This window comes from Emydura macquarii, unplaced genomic scaffold (assembly GCF_026122565.2).
Source record: "Emydura macquarii macquarii isolate MOO-44397 ecotype Brisbane River unplaced genomic scaffold, CSIRO-AGI_Emac_v2 contig_3343, whole genome shotgun sequence".
Lineage (NCBI taxonomy): Eukaryota > Metazoa > Chordata > Testudines > Chelidae > Emydura > Emydura macquarii.
In genome coordinates this window covers 6847371-6856414 of record NW_027133480.1, presented here as the reverse complement: position 1 = coordinate 6856414, position 9044 = coordinate 6847371, and positions in this window count along the sequence as shown.

Below are 9044 nucleotides of genomic sequence, written 5' to 3'. Positions count from 1 at the left end.
TTCGGCAAGGCTGTGTTGTCACCATCATTGCTCAATATCCTCATTGACTAGTTGATGGATAACCTGAGGAGACAGCTGTTGGTGGTGTTGAGCTCAGACCATCCTAATGATATGAGCACCTCAGTTGGGGCTCAATATAATGCTTATTGAAGTAAACTGAAAGACTCCCAGTGACTTCAATGGGCATTGGATTAGGCCCCTGAAGCCCAAATCCACCACAGTTTTAATAACAATTAAAAAAAAATCATTGTTCTAGCCACATGAATACCACACACTAAGCAAGGTTGAGCAAAAGGGTTATTATAGTGCTTGTTATGCTGTGCTGGAATATTTGAAGATACTCTGCATATTCTGTGGATAAGATTATATAAGGTGTTACTATGTGGGTGAACTTGGCTAGGCCCTGATCCTACAAAGTGATCTCTTACCCTATTGGTTTCACCACACCTCTATGTGGAAGTAAGTGTCTGTGCTTATGGACCACCTGGCAGCCCTGTTTTAATTAGTCTGATTGCTAACAGGATCGAAACCTGTCAAAGAGATACAGTATAAGTTGTTCTTACTATTACCTGTTGTTAGGAGCTGTTTCATCTCAGCAATCTCATCATATGAATGTATTTTTACTGGGAATAGCTGGAGAGAAGCCATGCTGTATAGACCCGTACATCCCTATGGCACTAATTCTTTATAACATTTGTCAACTGCAATCTGCAGCTGTGCATTATTAATAACAAAGGGATTGGATATACCTGGTAAATAATACTAGCTAGAAAAACTTAAAAATCACAAGTACTCCTTTGTATTAAAGAAATATCGCCTTTCTCTCTTTTTTTTATAAGATGTTTTTGTTCATATTTTAAACACAGTGAGATATTTCTTAAGACCCCTTGAGATTTTTATGCAGATAAAATGTAAAACTAAGGTAGTTCTTTTATTTTTCATTTTCATGCACCTTTACATTCCAACTTATAGTTGTAAAAGAATGTTCTGAAATATATTAAGCAATCAGTTTTTGTGATAATTCATCCCATGTTCCAGATCAAGAGGTTTAGATAAGCTTCTGATAACCTTATCTTTATCCAACCCTCTGTACCCATTCAGGTTAACTTATCAATAGTTAGCTCACTAAAGAGAAGCTGCTTCTATTACTTTCCGTCTAACAATCTGCCATTTTCAGAACACTGATGATTTTTTCATATTTGGCAAGTAGAAAAATCAGTTTATTGATCTTAGATATTTTGCTAAAATACCTGTAATATTTCTGGTATCATATCATTTACATGAAGAGGGAACTATTATTTATTATTTCTATCACACCAGCATTGTGTTATATATTTTACAGATGGGTAATAAGTAGAGCTGCTCAACATTTTTTGACTTTTCAATGAAATTTATTCACACACATTTTTTTGCAAATTAAATAAAATAAAATGACATTTTGATTAACTTTTTGCAAAAAACTTTGAAAATACCTCACAAAAACTGGAACTCTTTTCAATTCACTTGAATATGAAGACAAAGTCCCTGCACAATAGAGATTTCAAGCCAAAGAGACATCATACAAAGGTAAGAACAACCAAAAGCAGAAGTCTATTTGTGTTTGGAGTTACACTTTAATCCCACCTAATTGGCTCAGTCAACAGCTGTTGTTATTTGTTTAGTGCTGCTTATGCTTTGCAAAGTGGCCCTGAAAGAGGCAGCCAAGGATTCCTCTGCCACAGGAATTCTTGGGTGGCATGGCAGTGGGGTCATGAACCATGAGTTTTCTGCACATAGGGCTTTCCGTGCCCTGTGGAAAGGCTGGACATTTTGGCCTGGCCTTCCCTGCCTTTGTATAGGGGGTAAGGCATAGAGGAAAGGATGTATGGGATCCTCAACCAGCCAGTCTAATTTAGAGCAACCTTCAACGTATTCTGTGATAATGGCTCCTCATCAGCCCAGTGTTGGAAGAGTGGAAAGGTTCTTAAGGTCCTTTCATTCCTTTTGCATCTCTGGTCTCAAATACCAATCATGAATTCAGTGTAGCTGAGAACTGAGTCGGATGTTTTATAATAGGGATACCTTTTAAAAACCAAGGACAATTGGGCATGTTGGTTAGAGTAAAACCCATTAGCAAATTCTGGGTGTAATGGTCCTCAGGCTTGAAACAAACATTTATGTTGAGCAGTGGGATCTACATTATGTGGGTTAGATAATTCTCCTTTAAAATGTAGAGTATTTCTAGCTGCTATTCAGTGCAGTATCAGACTAATTTACAGTACATTATTTTCTGTAGTTCTTTTTCATGATTCTTTAACCGCAAGAATGTGGATATGAGTGGGAGCTGTATTGTGTACTACACATAATCTTAAAAAAGAGCTTCCAGTTCTGTGTACCTCATAAAAGTGTTATGGAAATCTCACCTTTGGAGAACCTGTGCACAGCCCAGTACTGTGCATGTTTTCATAATCAGCATGTTCTATGCTCAAGTAAATTGTTCTCTGAGGCATTTATAAGATCAAGCCCCAGTATAAAGAAAAGATACTGGGTGACTTTGTCCTCCATCAGATCCCTCACAGCAAGCAGTAGTGAAACAAGGGGGATAGGATAGAGGTCTATAAAATCATGAATGGTGTGGGAAAAAGCAAATAGGGTGTGACGCTCATAAACCAAGTGCTAGTTCTGGCTAAGACCGTAGGCATTGGCTAAGAACTGACAAACCCATAGGTGGAAACCAAACCAGTTCACCTGTATGTTACTTTTGTTCAAAATAGGAATTAGTTTTATAAGACAGTACTTAGTGTTCAGACTATGAAATGCTTGTAAATTGCTGCATGCATTGCTCTCATTTCTAATGCCTGTATTCCATACTATAAGGAAATACGTGTTTTGCTGTATAACTTTGAAAATGTTTTCTCTGAACTTGTGAACCCAGGCACAGTAATTGTCCCCCTCCCCCACTATATTCAGGAGGCTTATCAAAATTAAACGGGCCATTAAAAACATCACAATATAAAGGATTGGTGAATGGCCTTAACTCACCTTGGAAATGCTATGTGCAAGGGAGCTTGTCTCATGGACTGGAAGGCTAAATGTAAAAGATAAAACTAGAAAATGTGTCATCTCTTTGCTGTTTGAACTCTCACAAGTCTAGAGACATTAAACTAAGACAGAGATCTCCAGGGGTTACCCCTGGGTTTGCCCTGAAATACATTTTGAATTGACAGTTCACTACAACTCTCACTCTTAGGATTTAGATTGCAATTAATTTGTGAGTATATGTTTGAATTTTTAACCTGTAAATAACTTTCTTATTTCTCTTTCCTAGTTAATAAATCTTCAGTGAGTTTATTACAGAATTGGCTATAAGTATTGTTTTTGGTGTGTGATCTAAGATACAAATGCATCTGGGGGAAGTGACTGGTTTCTTGGGACTGGGAGTAACCTGAATATTTATGATTTTTGGAGTAAGTGACCATTTATCACTAAGTCCAGTTTGTCTGAGTGTCAAGATAGACTGGAGAATCTATGGGGACTGTTTGTGGTAAGATTGTTACAGTGATCCAGGAAATCACATTTGTTACAGGCTTGGTGAAATCTAATTATAGAACATATAACCAGTTTGGAATGTCTGCCCTATTTTTGACAGTCTGACCTGAAATAGGCACTCACAGGTGTGAGCCACTCCACACAGCATGAGTTACGGAAGTGTTATTTACCCTTTCCAGCAATATAAAAACCAGGGGTCACCCAATGACATTAATAGGCAGCAGGTTTGATACAAACAAGAAGAAATACTTCTTCAAACAACACTCAACTAGCTTGTGGAACTCATTGTTGTGTTGGCCAAAAGTATAACTAGGTTCAGAAAGAACTGGATAAGTTAATGGAGGATAGGTCCATCAATGGCTATCAGACAAGATGCTCAAGGATGCAACTCCATGATTGGGACAGCCCTAAACTTCTGACAACCAGAAGCTAGGAGTGGAAGATGGGATGGATCATTACATAAATTGACTGTTCTACACACTCCTCCTGAAGCTCTGGTTTGGGCCGCTGTTAGAGGCAGGGTACTGGGTAAGATGGACCATGGTCTGACCCAGTATGTGAGTTCTTATGTCAAACTAAAATAGCTTGCTTGTCAGTTAAAAGGGTGGGAGTGGTATTAGTATAACAGGTGAGGGGCTAAACTATGTACAACTATTATTACACTCCTCTCCCACCTTTCCTGTACCTCAGCTGAACTTGTTGCTGAAATATCAGCTAGAATTCTGTCTCTTCAGGACTTTTTGGACAGCTTTACAGAATCAAACCCCAAGGCTATTGTTTTCAAAACCTTCATGTAGATGTGAATAAAGACTTCCAGTCAGCTTCAAAGAGAGATAATACAACCTTAACAAACATTTTCTTTAGCACACACACAAATTGTAAACTGTATTTAGTAAATCTACCAATGTTTAATAAATCTACCAGTGTGTGCTGTACAGACTTGTACAACTCTACCGCTATTACCATATACATTCATAGAATGAAAATGTGATTTATAACCTTGCTTTACAATGTAAAGCTTTAGCATGGCACTTACACTTCTATACTTTAGCTACACTTCTATACCCATATAAACACGTTCTTGCCCCTCTGATCTTCCTTCAGAGATGATTTCTCAGTCAATAATGTAGCCTAAAATAAAGTGTGAGTCACCGGGATTTCTTCAGAGTTTAGAAAGAGATTGCAAACCCAAACACATTTCTCTTGTCCACAAACAAACATCTTGAATGCTAATATTTCCCCTCTTTGAGCTTTTGTCTCCCCAGAAACACTATAGCAAGGGGATGTGGCCTCCCTCTGAGACTGACATGAAGGGACGTCCCAAATGTTTTACAGAGACATACAAAAGTGTCCACTCATAATAGTGGGTTTTACGAAGTTTTTAAAAGCTACTCGTCATGCCTAGTAACTATAACCAAATCCCTTTCGTGGGGATTATGACCAGATCTTCACACAATATTCAAGATGTGGGCGAACCATGGATTTATATAGAGGCATTATGATATTTTCTGTTTTATTATCTATCCCTTTCCTAATGCTTCCTAACATTCTGTTAGCTTTTTTTGACTGCTACTGCACATTGAGCAGATGTTTTCAGAGAACTATCCACAACAATTTCAAGATCTCTTCCTTGAGCGGTAACAGCTAATTTAGACCCCATCATTTTGTATGAATAGTTGGGATTATGTTTTCCAGTGTGCATTTCTTTGCATTATCAACATTGAATTTCATCTGCCATTTTATTGCACAGTCACCCAGTTGGTTTTGTGGGATCTCTTTGTAACTTTTAACAGTCTGCTTTGGACTTAACTACCTTGAGTAATTTTGTATCATCTGCAAATTTTGATACCTCTCTGTTTACCCCTTTTTCCAGATCATTTATGAATATGTTGAATAGAACTGGTCCCAGTATAGACCCCTGGGAGACACCACTATTTACCTTTCTCCATTCTGAAAGCTGACCATTTTTTCCTACCCTTTGTTTCCTATCTTTAAACCAGTTACTGATCCATGAGAGGACCTTCCCTCTTATCCCATAACTGCTTACTTTGCTTAAGAGCCTTTGGTAAGGGACCTTTTAAAGGCTTTTTGAAAGTTTAAGAACACTATATCCACTGGATCACCCTTGTCCACATGTTTCTTGACCACCTCAAAGAATTCCAATAGATTAGTGAGGCATGACTTCCCTTTAGGAAAGCCATGTTCGCTCTTCCCCAACCAATCATGTTCATCTGTGTCTGATAATTCTGTTCTTCACTATAGTTTCAACCAGTTTGCCTGGTACTGAATTTAAGCTTACTGATCTGTAATAGACAGGATCACCTGTGGAGCCTTTTTTAAAAAAATTGGTGTCACATTAGCTATGCTCCAGTCATCTGGTACAAAAGCTGATTTAAATGATACTTCATGTACCACAGTTAGTAGTTCTGCAATTTCACATTTGAGTTATTTCAGAACTCTTGGGTGGATACCATCTGGTCTTGGTGACATTACTATTTTACCAGTTTGTTTCAAAACCACCTCTAATGACACCTCAATCTCAGACAGTTCCTCAGATTTGTCACCAATAAAGAAAGACACAGGTTTGGGTATCTCCCTCACATCCCTTGCAGTGAAGACTGATGCAAAGAATTCATTTAGTTTCTCTACAATGGCCTTTTCTTCCTTGAGTGCTCCTTTAACACCTCGATCGTGCAGTGGCCCCACTGATTGTTTAGCAGGCTTCCTGTTTCTGATGTACTTACTTTTTTTTTTTTGCTGTTAGTTTTTGAATCTTTGGCTAATTACTCTTCAAATTCTTTTTTGGCCTGCCTAATTATATTTTGACACTTGAGTTGTTCCCTTTTATTTTCCTCAGTAGAATTTAACTTCTAGTTTTTAAAAGATGCCTTTTTTCCTCCAACTGCTTCTTCTATTTTGTTGTTTTGCTATGGTGGCACTTTTTTTTTTGATCCTCTTACTATGTTTTTTAATTTGGGGTATACAGTTAATTTGAGCCTTGATTACAGTGTTTTTTTAAAGGTTTCCATGCAGCTTGCAGGTATTTCATTTTGGGACTGTACCTTTTATTTTCTGTTTAACTAGTTTAAGTATTAAGCTTTTATTTGTATTAAGTGTATGTACTATTGTGGGCTGGGATTGTGTGCAATTTCTCTTGGGCGGTGGGGCGGGGGGATGAGAAGAGGGAGGTGAGGCTTAGGATTTCAAAGGGCTATATTGAAAATATGTCAGACAAGAACGGATTTTGGGGACAATAAGTGTGAAGTGGATTTCCTGAGGAATACCTAGGGAAAGGTTAATGCAAGTTCCTCATCTCCAGTTATGCAAACACCCCAGTCTTTTGTAGCTATACCCTGAGAAGAGGGTCATTGTCTGTTGATTACCTTTTCCTGGAGACTGATGATCAAAGGCCTGAGCTATATAAGGAAACAGCCGAGCTGCCTAATGTGGGTTCTTGTTTTGAATCTAAGACTATTATGAACTTGAAAACACCAGGAAAACCAAGTTGTGGGTTTTGAAGGGCTGATGCCTACCAGAGAGCAAGGCTGGGACCTCTGAGGGGGAGAATACAGATGCAGGTACCTTGAAATTATGACAAGATTTGCACCAGTTTAATTCAATTGTTTTTAAGATGATTTAAAGTTAAACCAGTACAGCTCTGAATAGAATCAAAGCATAAGATACCCAAACTATCCATGTTATATAGTGCATCTTTATTGTAAGGTGGGGAGTTTTGTTTGAAAGGCAAATTTATAAAGTGATCTCAGTCCCAACCTTTTTTTATCTGCACTTTCTATCAGCCCTTTTCTCTTCTGATCACACATTTTTTGTTCTTTTGCAGCCTATTTTGCTGGTATTTCACTGTTGGATGACATATGTTTGGGAACAAGGCTTTTGTTAAAAATGTAAATTATTCCTCCTATTACACTTGTGAAGCATGATGTATTTCCCCATGCTATAGTCTGATCTGTTACATCTCAGAGAACAGTATGTAGCTTTTACCAAATACTAGCATTAAGGCCTTTGTTTCAGTAATTGTTTTTTTCCACCATTTGCTAGAAAGAGAATGATACCCACTCAGATTTCTTATATTATTCTTGAGACATTAAAAACTTGTTTGAATTCTCTCACTAACACCCACATTGAGACACTGAGTGTTTGTAGCATGTGAGGTGATTTTCATATCAGACTTAATGAACTGGGCACACTATGATCTGTAGTTTCCTGCATGGAAATATTGCATCTAACAGAGTTTTTTAACAGCTCACAAAGGGGATATTGCATATGCGCCACAGAAAGAAAGAGTGCTGAGAGCTGTATCTTTCTTCACATTAGATATTTTTCAACCAGAAAACTGGCATTTATCTAATCCCAAACCTTTCTGGTTCCTTCTTTTTATTTAAATGATTGGTACTTGCTAAACATTAATTTTATTACACTAATATACATACATCTTTGAGACGCAGTAGGATAAAGTTTACTCCCCAGTTGGTTCTCCAGAAGAAGGCATCAAAAGTGGAGGAACTGATATTTTGTTTTAGACTTTATCAATGAATATTTGCATATACAGAAATCCTTTGAGACTCTTACAAACAACCTAGCTAGCCGGGATCAGCTACATCAATTTACTGAAATGATAGTTAGTGGCAAATCTGATTTCAGCAACTCTCCTATCCCATGAATTCTAAAGTCCCAATACAGTGGCTCCCTAGTCAGGCCACAAGCAAAATAGACATTGTAAACTCTTTGGGGCAGGAGCTGTCTTTTTGTTTTGTGTTTGAACAGCTCTTAGGACAAATGGATCCTGGTCCATGACTGGGGCTCCTAAGTACTACCATATAAAAATAAATAATAATAATAATGTTTCTGCTGTATGAGAGACCAAGCAACGGAGAGCTTGTACTTGTGGGTTTTGTACTCCTGTACATGAAGGGTCAGGTAAAATTATTATACCCTCTTAGTCTGGTCCAGTTATGCATAGTGAGATATAGAAACAAATTTGGAGCCTAAAATTCCCAGATAATGTTACAGTGTAAGAGAGCTGTGAAAGCTACTAGGCAAAACACATCTGGAATTTTTTCAAAGTTCAAGACCACTTTAGAGGTTAGTAATCTTATGTCAATATCTCTCCCTCTCACCCTGATCCTATTACCCCTCTTCTTTTATCCTCTTTGAAGAAGGTTTAGTGGAGTGCAAGGAAGTCAAGAAAATCTTTTTTTAAATGAATGTATATTACCTGGGGTCAGATGGGCCAATGGGGGAGGAAGGATCAAGGTGAGGCAGCCATATTTGTTATGGTCATAAGAATATGGAGTTCTGAAGGCAGCAGCCAATCAGAGTAGAGATATTTGCATAGTGTACTATTATTGAGGACATTAATATTACTATAATATACATACATTATCAAGAGACAGTGGGACAAAGTTCAGTCTCCCAGCTGGTTCTCCAAAGGAGTGCTGAGATACGAGTTTGCAACATGGATCTGTTAAAAGTACTGCATATCTTCAATGTGAAGC